Source organism: Hyperoodon ampullatus (genome assembly GCF_949752795.1).
Source record: "Hyperoodon ampullatus genome assembly, chromosome: 13".
Lineage (NCBI taxonomy): Eukaryota > Metazoa > Chordata > Mammalia > Artiodactyla > Ziphiidae > Hyperoodon > Hyperoodon ampullatus.
This window is the reverse complement of record NC_136926.1, coordinates 36,709,227-36,719,401: the sequence shown is the minus strand read 5'-3', so window position 1 is coordinate 36,719,401 and position 10,175 is coordinate 36,709,227.

Below are 10,175 nucleotides of genomic sequence, written 5' to 3'. Positions count from 1 at the left end.
CCCCAGTTGTCTATGCTAGCCGCCTTGCTTTTTAATTCAAAATGTTTCAGGTCATCTTGTACATTTTCTCCCTAAGACCTGAAATTAGCTCTTCATCCAAGGAATCTTGGTTCCTTTTAGGAGACATGGACTTTTAGGAGGTATTCATAGACCACAATCTAGGCAACAAGGTACTCCTAGCTACCGGGTTGATCATTGTTTCTAGACTTTTTTTGTGGGCAGATGTGAAAACACATGATGAGTTCACACTGAAATTTCCAACTCAAATTTAGGAGATTTACATAACTTTTTGTTTTGTTTTTTTGCAGTATGCAGGCCTCTCACTGTTGTGGCCTCTACCGTTGCGGAGCACAGGCTCTGGACGTGCAGGTTCAGTGGCCATGGCTCACGGACCCAGCCGCTCCCCAGCATGTGGGATCTTCCCGGACCGGGGCACGAACCCGTGTCCCCTGCATCGGCAGGCGGACTCTCAACCACTGCGCCACCAGGGAAGCCCTATGGGAGAAATTTTTGAGCAAGACCCCTTAATTCACCAAATGAGCAGATACAAATCATAACTTCTCCAATTGACTGATGTCTTTGAAATTTTTTTTTACTGAGAACAAAACCTTTGATTCCTCTACCAGAAAAAAAAAAAAAACTTTAAATGTAAACACTCTCAGAGAGGTGATTCTGTGTATTGACTGATAGCATCATTAAGGATATCACTTTTCCCTAAGAGCATGTTTTAATTGGGGGGGGAGGGGGGAGGGCAGCTGGTGACAGAGGTGAAAGTGAAGTAAGAAGGGAAGCTGTGGGTGGGGGAGTGGAGAAATGAAGAGAGCCTGGAGGCACTAAAAACCAATTTCTCAGCTTCAATATTTTGCCTAGAGCAAGTCCTGGGTGTTTGTTTTCTTAGCCTGCCTAGAAAAATGAAAAAAGAACTTCCCCTGAAAGCCTCATTAACTCCATAAGCCAGTGATTACAGCAGCCTTTAATAGAGGAAGAATGACTTCCCTTTTCACAGAAACCTTAAGGGATGACAACTCAAATCAACTTTAGAAATGCCTGGAGGAGAAGAAATGGGAAGGGGCAGGAGAGAGGCCAAGAGGAGAGGGGAAGAGGGAAGAGGATACAGAAGGAGGTAAAGGGAGGCGAGCATGAAGAGGAGGATTAGGCCGGCAATTACAATCAGGGTTTGGGGGAGGGGGAGGGTAGCTAACTCTGAGATACCCCTTAACAAAGCAGATTCAACTTCTCTGGTTAATCACTACAGCCTGCAGGAAGTCCAGCCACAACATTCCAAGAACAACAGCTGCCCTGGACAAGTGTCATTCCTTTTGGCTACTAGACAGCTGAACTCCCTTCTTAGGTCTGGGGACTCCCCCACCTTGTCAATATTGAGACAAAGCTGAGCCACCTTCAGCTATAAAGGCTGAAAATGCCTGCAACCTTGTTTCCCAGCCTGCTTGGCAGGTAAGGATATGTTACCTAGAGGAGCCCTTCTCAGACTTTAGTGGGCCTAGTGTACTACTGATACTTTAAGGATGTCCAAATCAAGAAAGCTTGTTAAAATACCCACCCACCCACCCCACCACCCCCCGGCCCCGAGATTCTAACTAAGTAGGATAATGCAGTCACATAATTTGCAGTTCTTGCTCTCAACTGACGCTAATGCTGCTAGTATTCGGACTACACTTTCAAGTAAATTGACAATTACCACGAATCTGTTGAGAACCTGCCTCAGGCCTTGGACTGGGTGCTACCAGTGCAAAGGAGAGATTGAAAAAATTCTCTCAGTGACAGAAGGGATTTGTGGAAGGTCCAAGATCTTGGAGCTCCAAGGGCAGCAATGGTGGCATCCACCTTCCCGTGTCATCAGTGTTGGAAGTGCAATGGCATGGTGGTGGGGGTGGGAAAAGGGGAAGGGACAGGCAGAGGTGTCTTTGCTGAACCAGTTCTATGGCAGAGACCCCAAGTCAATTTCTCCAGTCCTCTTGGTGATTTGTAAGCCACCAAATCATTTTTTTTTCCAATCTGTTAGTCAGACCCTGTTGTCTGCAAATAAGGGCTTTGACCAAAACAAAAACTATTAAAATAAAGACAAGACCCCTGATATCTGTCCTTCACGGTACTCGTCACATCACCATGCACTCAACAAAGTGAACTGTGTGGCTACTGTCATTTGCTATTATTACTACCTAGAAAATACACAGATCTCAACAAGAATTCATCTTGTGTATTTCTTTAATTGCATGAGTCCCTTCAAAGACACAAAATGTATAAGAAAAAATGAACTTAATTTTGCAGCCCCTTCTTCACTAACATTCATCAGCCCTCCCTGTCAGCACCTCTGGCCTTGAAAAGGTCAAGAGAAGAGGGGAGAGGAAAATGGAGCAGACAGGGTATTAGACTCAATGCTAATGATTTGGGATGTAACTTAAAGGCTATGATCATTTACATAGAGGAGGAGGAAATGTTGACTATGCCTTAAACAGATATTCAAAGAAGAATATCCTAATCGGGCTTCCCTGGTGGTGCAGTGGTTAAGAATCCGCCTGACAATGCAAGGGACACAGGTTCGTGCCCTGGTCTGGAAAGATGCCACGGAGCAACTAAGCCTGTGCGCCACAACTACTGAGCCTGCGCTCTAGAGCCCGCATGCCACAACTACTGAAGCCTGTGCGCTTAGAGCCCGTGTGCAGCAACAAGAGAAGCCACCGCAATGAGAAGCCCGCACACCGCAAGGAAGAGTAGCCCCCGCTCACTGCAACTAGAGAAAGCCTGTGCGCAGCACTGAAGACCCAACACAGCCAAAAATAAATTAATTAATTAAATTAATGTTTTTTAAAAAGGTTTAAAAAAAAAAGAACATCCTAATCAATAACTGTAAGGAAAATGTACAAAGTACGGTGTTCAGCTGGTTTAGCAGTTGTCTTATAAAAATATATTTTGGTAGAATTATGTGGTGGAAAAAATATTGGATTTAAGAGCTCAAATATAGACTGACTTTCTACACTAGTTCTACAGGTAACCATCTAGGTGATCAGGGAAAATAACCTTAATTAATGTGACTATTCTTATCTGATAGAATAGGGATCTTAACCTACTCTATCTTCCTTTCAGACTATTGTCAGGATTAAAATGTAATGAGGTTATTGATCTCTTTATAAACAAATACTAGATTTGATGCCACTAACTGAGAGAGTAACAATGATTATAACAGCAACTATAGCAGTAGCTGACATTTATTTAGTGCAACTATACAATGTTCAAGGCACTGATATCTCATTAAATTTTTTAAAATTATTTTATTTTATTTTATTTATTTTTTTATACAGCAGGTTCTTATTAGTCATCAATTTTATACACATCAGTGTAAACATGTCAATCCCAATCGCCCAATTCATTACCCCACCACCACCACCCCCCAGCCCTTTTCCCCCCTTGCTGTCCATACGTTTGTTCTCTACATCTGTGTCTTAATTTCTGCCCTGCAGACCAGTTTATCTGTACCATTTTTCTAGGTTCCACATATATGTGTTAATATACGATATTTGGTTTTCTCTTTCTGACTAACTTCACTCTGTATGACAGTCTTTAGATCCATCCACGTCTCAACAAGTGACCCAATTTCGCTCCTTTTTATGGCTGAGTAATATTCCATTGTATATATGTACCAATCTTCTTTATCCATTCGTCTGTCGATGGGCATTTAGGTTGCTTCCATGACCTGGCTATTGTAAATAGTGCTGCAATGAACATTGGGGTGCATGTGTCTATTTGAATTACGGTTTTCTCTGGGTATATGCCCAGGAGTGGGATTGCTGGATCATATGGTAATTCTATTTTTAGTTTTTTAAGGAACCTCCATACTGTTCTCCATAGTGGTTATATCAATTTACATTCCCACCAACAGTGCAAGAGGGTTCCCTTTTCTCCACACCCTCTCCAGCATTTGCTGTTTGTAGATTTTCTGATGATGCCCATTCTAACTAGTGTGAGGTGATACCTCATTGTAGTTTTGACTTGAATTTCTCTAATAATTAGTGATGTTGAGCAGCTTTTCATGTGCTTCTTGGTCATCTGTATGTCTTCTTTGGAGAAATGTCTATTTAGGTCTTCTGCCCATTTTTGGATTGGGTTGTTTGGTTTTTTAATATTGAGCTGCATGAGCTGTTTATATATTTTGGAGATTAATCCTTTGTCCGTTGATTCATTTGCAACTATTTTCTCCCATTCTGAGGGTTGTCTCTTCGTCTTGCTTATGGTTTCCTTTGCTGTGCAAAAGCTTTGAAGTTTCATTAGGTCCCATTTGTTTGTTTTTATTTCCATTACTCTAGGAGGTGGATCAAATAAGATCTTACTGTGATTTATGTCAAAGAGTGTTCTTCCTATGTTTTCTTCTAAGAGTTTTATAGTGTCTGGGCTTACATTTAGGTCTCTAATCCATTTTGAGTTTATTTTTGTGTATGGTGTTAGGGAGTGTTCTAATTTCACTGTTTTACAGGTAGCTGTCCAGTTTTCCCAGCACCACTTGTTGAAGAGACTGTCTTTTCTCCATTGCATATCCTTGCCTCCTTTGTCATAGGTTAGTTGACCATAGGTGCGTGGGTTTATCTCTGGGTTTTCTATCTTGTTCCATTGATCTATGTTTCTGTTTTTGTGCCAGCACCATATTGTCATGATTACTGTAGCTTTATAGTATAGTCTGAAGTCAGAGAGTCTGATTCCTCCAGCTCCATTTTTTTCCCTCAAGACTGCTTTGGCTATTTGGGGTCTTTTGTGTCCCATACAAATTTTAAGATTTTTTGTTCTAGTTCCATAAAAAATGCCATTGGTAATTTGATAGGAATTGCATTGAATCTGTAGATTGCTTTGGGTAGTATAGTTTTTTTCACAATATTGATACAAAAAAAAAAAAACAACTATTAGGTGAAAAAACCTGTACACTCAAAACCATAAAACATTGATGAAAGAACTGAAGACACAATTAAATGGAAAGATGTTCCATGCTCATGGATTAGAATAACTAATATTGTTAAAACATCCATATTACCCAAAGCAGTCTACAGATTCAGTGTGATCCCTATCAAAATTCCAATGGCATTTTTCACAGAAACGGAACAAACAATCTTAAAATTTGTATGGAACCACAAAAGACCTGGTATAGTCACAGCAATCTTGAGAAAGAAAAACAAAGCTGGAGGCATCCTACTTCCTTATTTCAAACTATATCATGAATCTATAATAATTAAAACAGTATGGTACTGGCATATAAAACAGACACATAGATCAATGGAACAGAATAGAGAGCCCAGAAATAAACCCGTGCATATATGGTCAATTAATTTACAACAAAGGAGCCAAGAATATACAGTGGGAATAGGATGGTCTGTTCAATAAATGGAGTTGGGAAAACTGGACAGTCACAGGCAAAAGAATGAAACTGAACCACTATCTTACGCCATACACAAAAATTAACTCAAAATGGATTAAAGACTTGAACATATCAAGACGTGAAACTATAAAACTAGAAGAAAACATAGGAGGTAAGCTCTTTGACTTGGTGTTGGCAATGATTTTTTTGGATTTGACACCAAAAGCAAAGGTAATAAAAGCCAAAATAAATAAGTGGGACTACATCAAACTAAAAATCTTTTGCACAGCAAAAGAAACCATCAGTAAAATGAAAAGGCAACCTACCAAATGGGAGAAAATATTTGCAAATCATATATCTGATAAAGACAATATCCAAAATACATAAAGACCTCTACAACTCAATAGCAAAAACAAACAAACAAATAAACAATTTGATTAAAAGATGGGCAGAGAATCTGAATAGATATTTTATCAAAGAAGATGTATAGATGGCCAACAGGTACATGAAAAGATGTTCAACATCATTAACCATCAGGGAAATGCAAATCAAAACCAAAATGAGGGGCTTCCCTGGTGATGCAGTGGTTGAGAATCTGCCTGCCAATGCAGGGGACACAGGTTCGAGCCCTGGTCTGGGAAGATCCCACATGCCGCGGAGCAACTAGGCCTGTGAGCCACAACTACTGAGCCTGCGTGTCTGGAGCTTGTGTTCCACAACGAGAGGCCACAATGGTGAGAGGCCCGCACACCACGATGAAGAGTGGCTCCTGCTCGCCGCAACTAGAGAAAGCCCTCACACAGAAACGAAGACCCAACACAGCCAAAATAAATAAGTAAATACATACATACATACATAAATTTTAAAAAATTAAAAAAATCACACAATGAGATATCTCTACAACTCAATAGCAAAAACAAACAAACAATCTGATTAAAAGATGGGCAGAGGATCTGAATAGACATTTTATCAAAGAAGATGTATAGATGGACAACAGGTACATGAAAAGATGTTCATCATTAACCATCAGGGAAATGCAAATCAAAACCACAATGAGATATCACCTCACATGTTAGAATGTGTATTACCAAAAAGACAAGAAATAACAAATATTGGTAAGGATGTGAGAAAAGGGAACCCTTGTGTATTGTTGGTGAAAATGTAAATTGGCGTAGCCACTGTAGAAAACAGTATGGAAGTTCCACAAAATTTAAAGATAGAACTACCATATGAGCCAGCAATTCCACTTCTGCGTATTCATCAAAAAGAAATGAAATCACTATGTTAAAAAGATACCTGCACCTAAAATATGACACATATGAACATATCTATGAAATAAAAACAGAATCATGGACATAGAGAACAGACTGGTGGTTGCCAAGGGGGAGAGATTTGGAGGAGGGATGGAGTGGGAGGTTGGGGTTATCAGGTGTAAGCTTTCATATATAGAATGGGTAAACAACAAGGTCCTACTGTATAACACAGGGAACTATATCCAATATCCTATGATAAACTGTAATGGAAAAAAATATTTAAAAAGAATATATATGTATAACTGAATCACTTTGCTGTACAGCAGAAATTAACACAACATTGTAAATTAACTATACTTCAATAAAAAGTATTGATTATTTAAAAAAAATTTTTTAAGAAATATAATGTCAAAGCTAAGATGGGAGTCTAAAAGACAGAATTTGTAACACTATAGGCATATTGAAAAACTGTCATAGAATGCAAGTTTATTATGAGACTATTTTTATTTTTAATAAATCCCAAAACAAACAAACAAAAAAAGACACCTGTACCCCATATTCACTGCAGCATTATTTACAACAGCCAAGCCATGGAAGCAGTGGATGAATGGATAAAGAAATTGTGGGATATATTTACAATGGAATATTATTCAGCCATGAGAAAGAAGGAAATCCTGCCATTTGCAACAACACAGATGGACTTTGAGAGCATTATGCTAAGTGAAATAAGTCAGACAGAGAAAGACAAAAATTTCATGATATCATTTATACATGAAATCTAAAAAAAAAAACAAACAAACAAAAAACGAAAAATAGAGCTCAAAGATTCAGAGAACAGATTGATGCTTACCAGAGGCAAGGTTTGGGGGATGGGCAAAATGACTGAAGGCCGTCAAAAAATACAAACTTCCAGTTATAAAATAAGTCATGGGGATGTAATGCACAGCATGGTGACTATAGTTAATAATACTGTATTGCTACCAAATATAAAATAGATAGCTAGTGGGAAGCAGCCACATAGCACAGGGAGATCAGCTCAGTGCTTTGTGACCACCTAGAGGGGTGGGATAGGGAGGGTGGGAGGGAGGGAGACGCAAGAGGGAAGAGATATGGCAACATATGTATATGTATAACTGATTCACTTTGTTATAAAGCATAAACTAACACACCATTGTAAAGCAATTATATTCCAATAAAGATGTTAAAAAGTAAAATAAATAAAATTTTAAAAATAAAAATAATAATACTGTATTGTATATTTGAAAGTTGCTAAAAGAGTAGACCTTAAAAGTTCTCATCACAAGAAAATAAAATTTGTAACTATGCGTGGATAGATGTTAACTAGACTTATTGTGATCATTTCACAATACATACAAATATCAAATCATTATGTTGTACACCTGAAACTAATATAATATTATACCTCACTTTATATATCTCAATTTAAAAATAATTTTAATAAAAATTTTTAAATTTTTTAAACTATTATTTTCCAAATTTACATGAACTGGGTCTTAGAATAATTATATTACACATCATTAGTGTCTGCTTTCAGAGCCCTCATTCTTATCCACTACACTAGCCCCTCCTCAAGAGATAAGTATAAAAACATATGTAAGAAAAGGAGCAGTGGGGGAAGACAATTCATTTTACTGGGAACACTGTCATTGGATGAATTGTGTCTCCCTCCCAAAAAATATGTTGAAGTCCTAACTCCCAGGACCTCAAAATGTGAGCTTATTTAGAAGCTGGATCTCCGCAGGTTTATCCAGGTTAAGATGAAGTCATGAGGGTAGGCTCCAATGCTATATGACTGGTGTCCTTATAAAAGGGGAAATTTGAACATACACTCAAAGGGATGATGATAAGAAGAAAACAGGGAGACCATCATGTAACAATGAGGGCAGAGACTGGAGTGCTACAGCTGTAAGGCAAGGAATGCCAAGGATTGCCACCACCACCAGAAGCTATGAAGAGGCAAGGAAGAACTGCAAGGAAGAAGAAGCAAAGAAGACCATGCAGAGTCTCGAAGGGAGCATGGCCCTGTCAACAACTGATCCTGGACTTCTAGCGTTCAGGACTATGAGACAATAAATGGCTGTTATTTAAAGCCACCTGGTTTGTGGTACTTTGTTATAGCAGCCCTAGGAAACTAATACAGATGTTGAGTTTAAAAGGCCTATTGGACATCCTAGTGGTGATTGATGTCTAACAGACAGTGGGATAACACTCTAAAACTCCAGAAAAAGATCAGTGCTGGATGTGATTTGGGTGTCAAATGTAGCATAAAATATGAGTTTTTTCAGGAATAAAGACACAGACCTACTTGAGAATGGACTTGAGGATATGGGGAGGGGGAAGGGTAAGCTGTGACAAAGCAAGAGAGAGGCCTGGACATATATACACTACCAAACGTAAGGTAGATGGCTAGTGGGAAGCAGCCGCATAGCACAGGGAGATCAGATCGGTGCTTTGTGACAGCCTAGAGGGGTGGGATAGGGAGGGTGGGAGGGAGGGAGATGCAAGAGGGAAGGGATATGGGAACAGATGTATATGTATAACTGATTCACTTTGTTGTAAAGCAGAAACTAACACACCATTATGAAGCAACTATACTCCAATAAAGTTGTAAAAAATTAAATAAATAAATAAATAATAGTAATAATAATAAAATATGAGTTTTTTTTAAAAGGACTGAAAATGCTTATTGACTTTAACAATTAGGATAATACGAGTGATTTTAAAGGAACAAGTCCAGTGGGCATGCAGTGGGTTGAGTCATAAATGGAGGCATTCCTTTGGTAATAATGAGTGTAAATCACACTTTCATTATGTTTACAAGGTGAGAGGAGAGAAAGGGAGGCTATGAAGGTATGTGTGGCCCCACACACATTTTGAAAAATACATAGATACTGCCTAGAGCATTTTTAAAACCCATGTACAGTATGTCCTTGTATTAATTTTCTATTGGTATGTGACAAGTTACCACAAACTCAGCAGCTTAAAACAACACACACTTATTACCTCGCAGATTCCATGGGTCAGTAGTCTAGTCACTGCTTAACTAGGTCCTCCACTCAGCGTCTCACAAGGCTGTAGTCAAGGTGTCAGCTGCAACTTCAGTCTCTTCTGAAGTTCAGAGTCTTCTTCAGTGCTCACGTGGCAGAATTCGTTTCTTTGCAGCTGGAGAATTCATGGTAACTTATGTCTTTTTTGAGGCCAGCAGAAGAATCTGTAGCTACTTACTGTCTCTTTTAAGGGCTTGGCTGATTAGGTCAAGCACAACCAGAATAATCTTCCTCTTGACTCACTCAAAGTCAACCAATTAGGGACTTTATTTTAAATCTGCAAAACTCCTTTAACTCTATAAGGTAACACACAACCATGGTCGTGATATCCCATCATATTCACAGGTCCTGCCTGCACTCAAGTAAAGGGGATGATACAGGGCATGTACATCAGGGGGCAGAAATCTGAGAGCCATCCTAGAACCCTGCCTAGCACAGTCCCCTTTCTGTTCTTTACATTTCAAGCCTGAACACTAAAAATAAACAAAAATATAT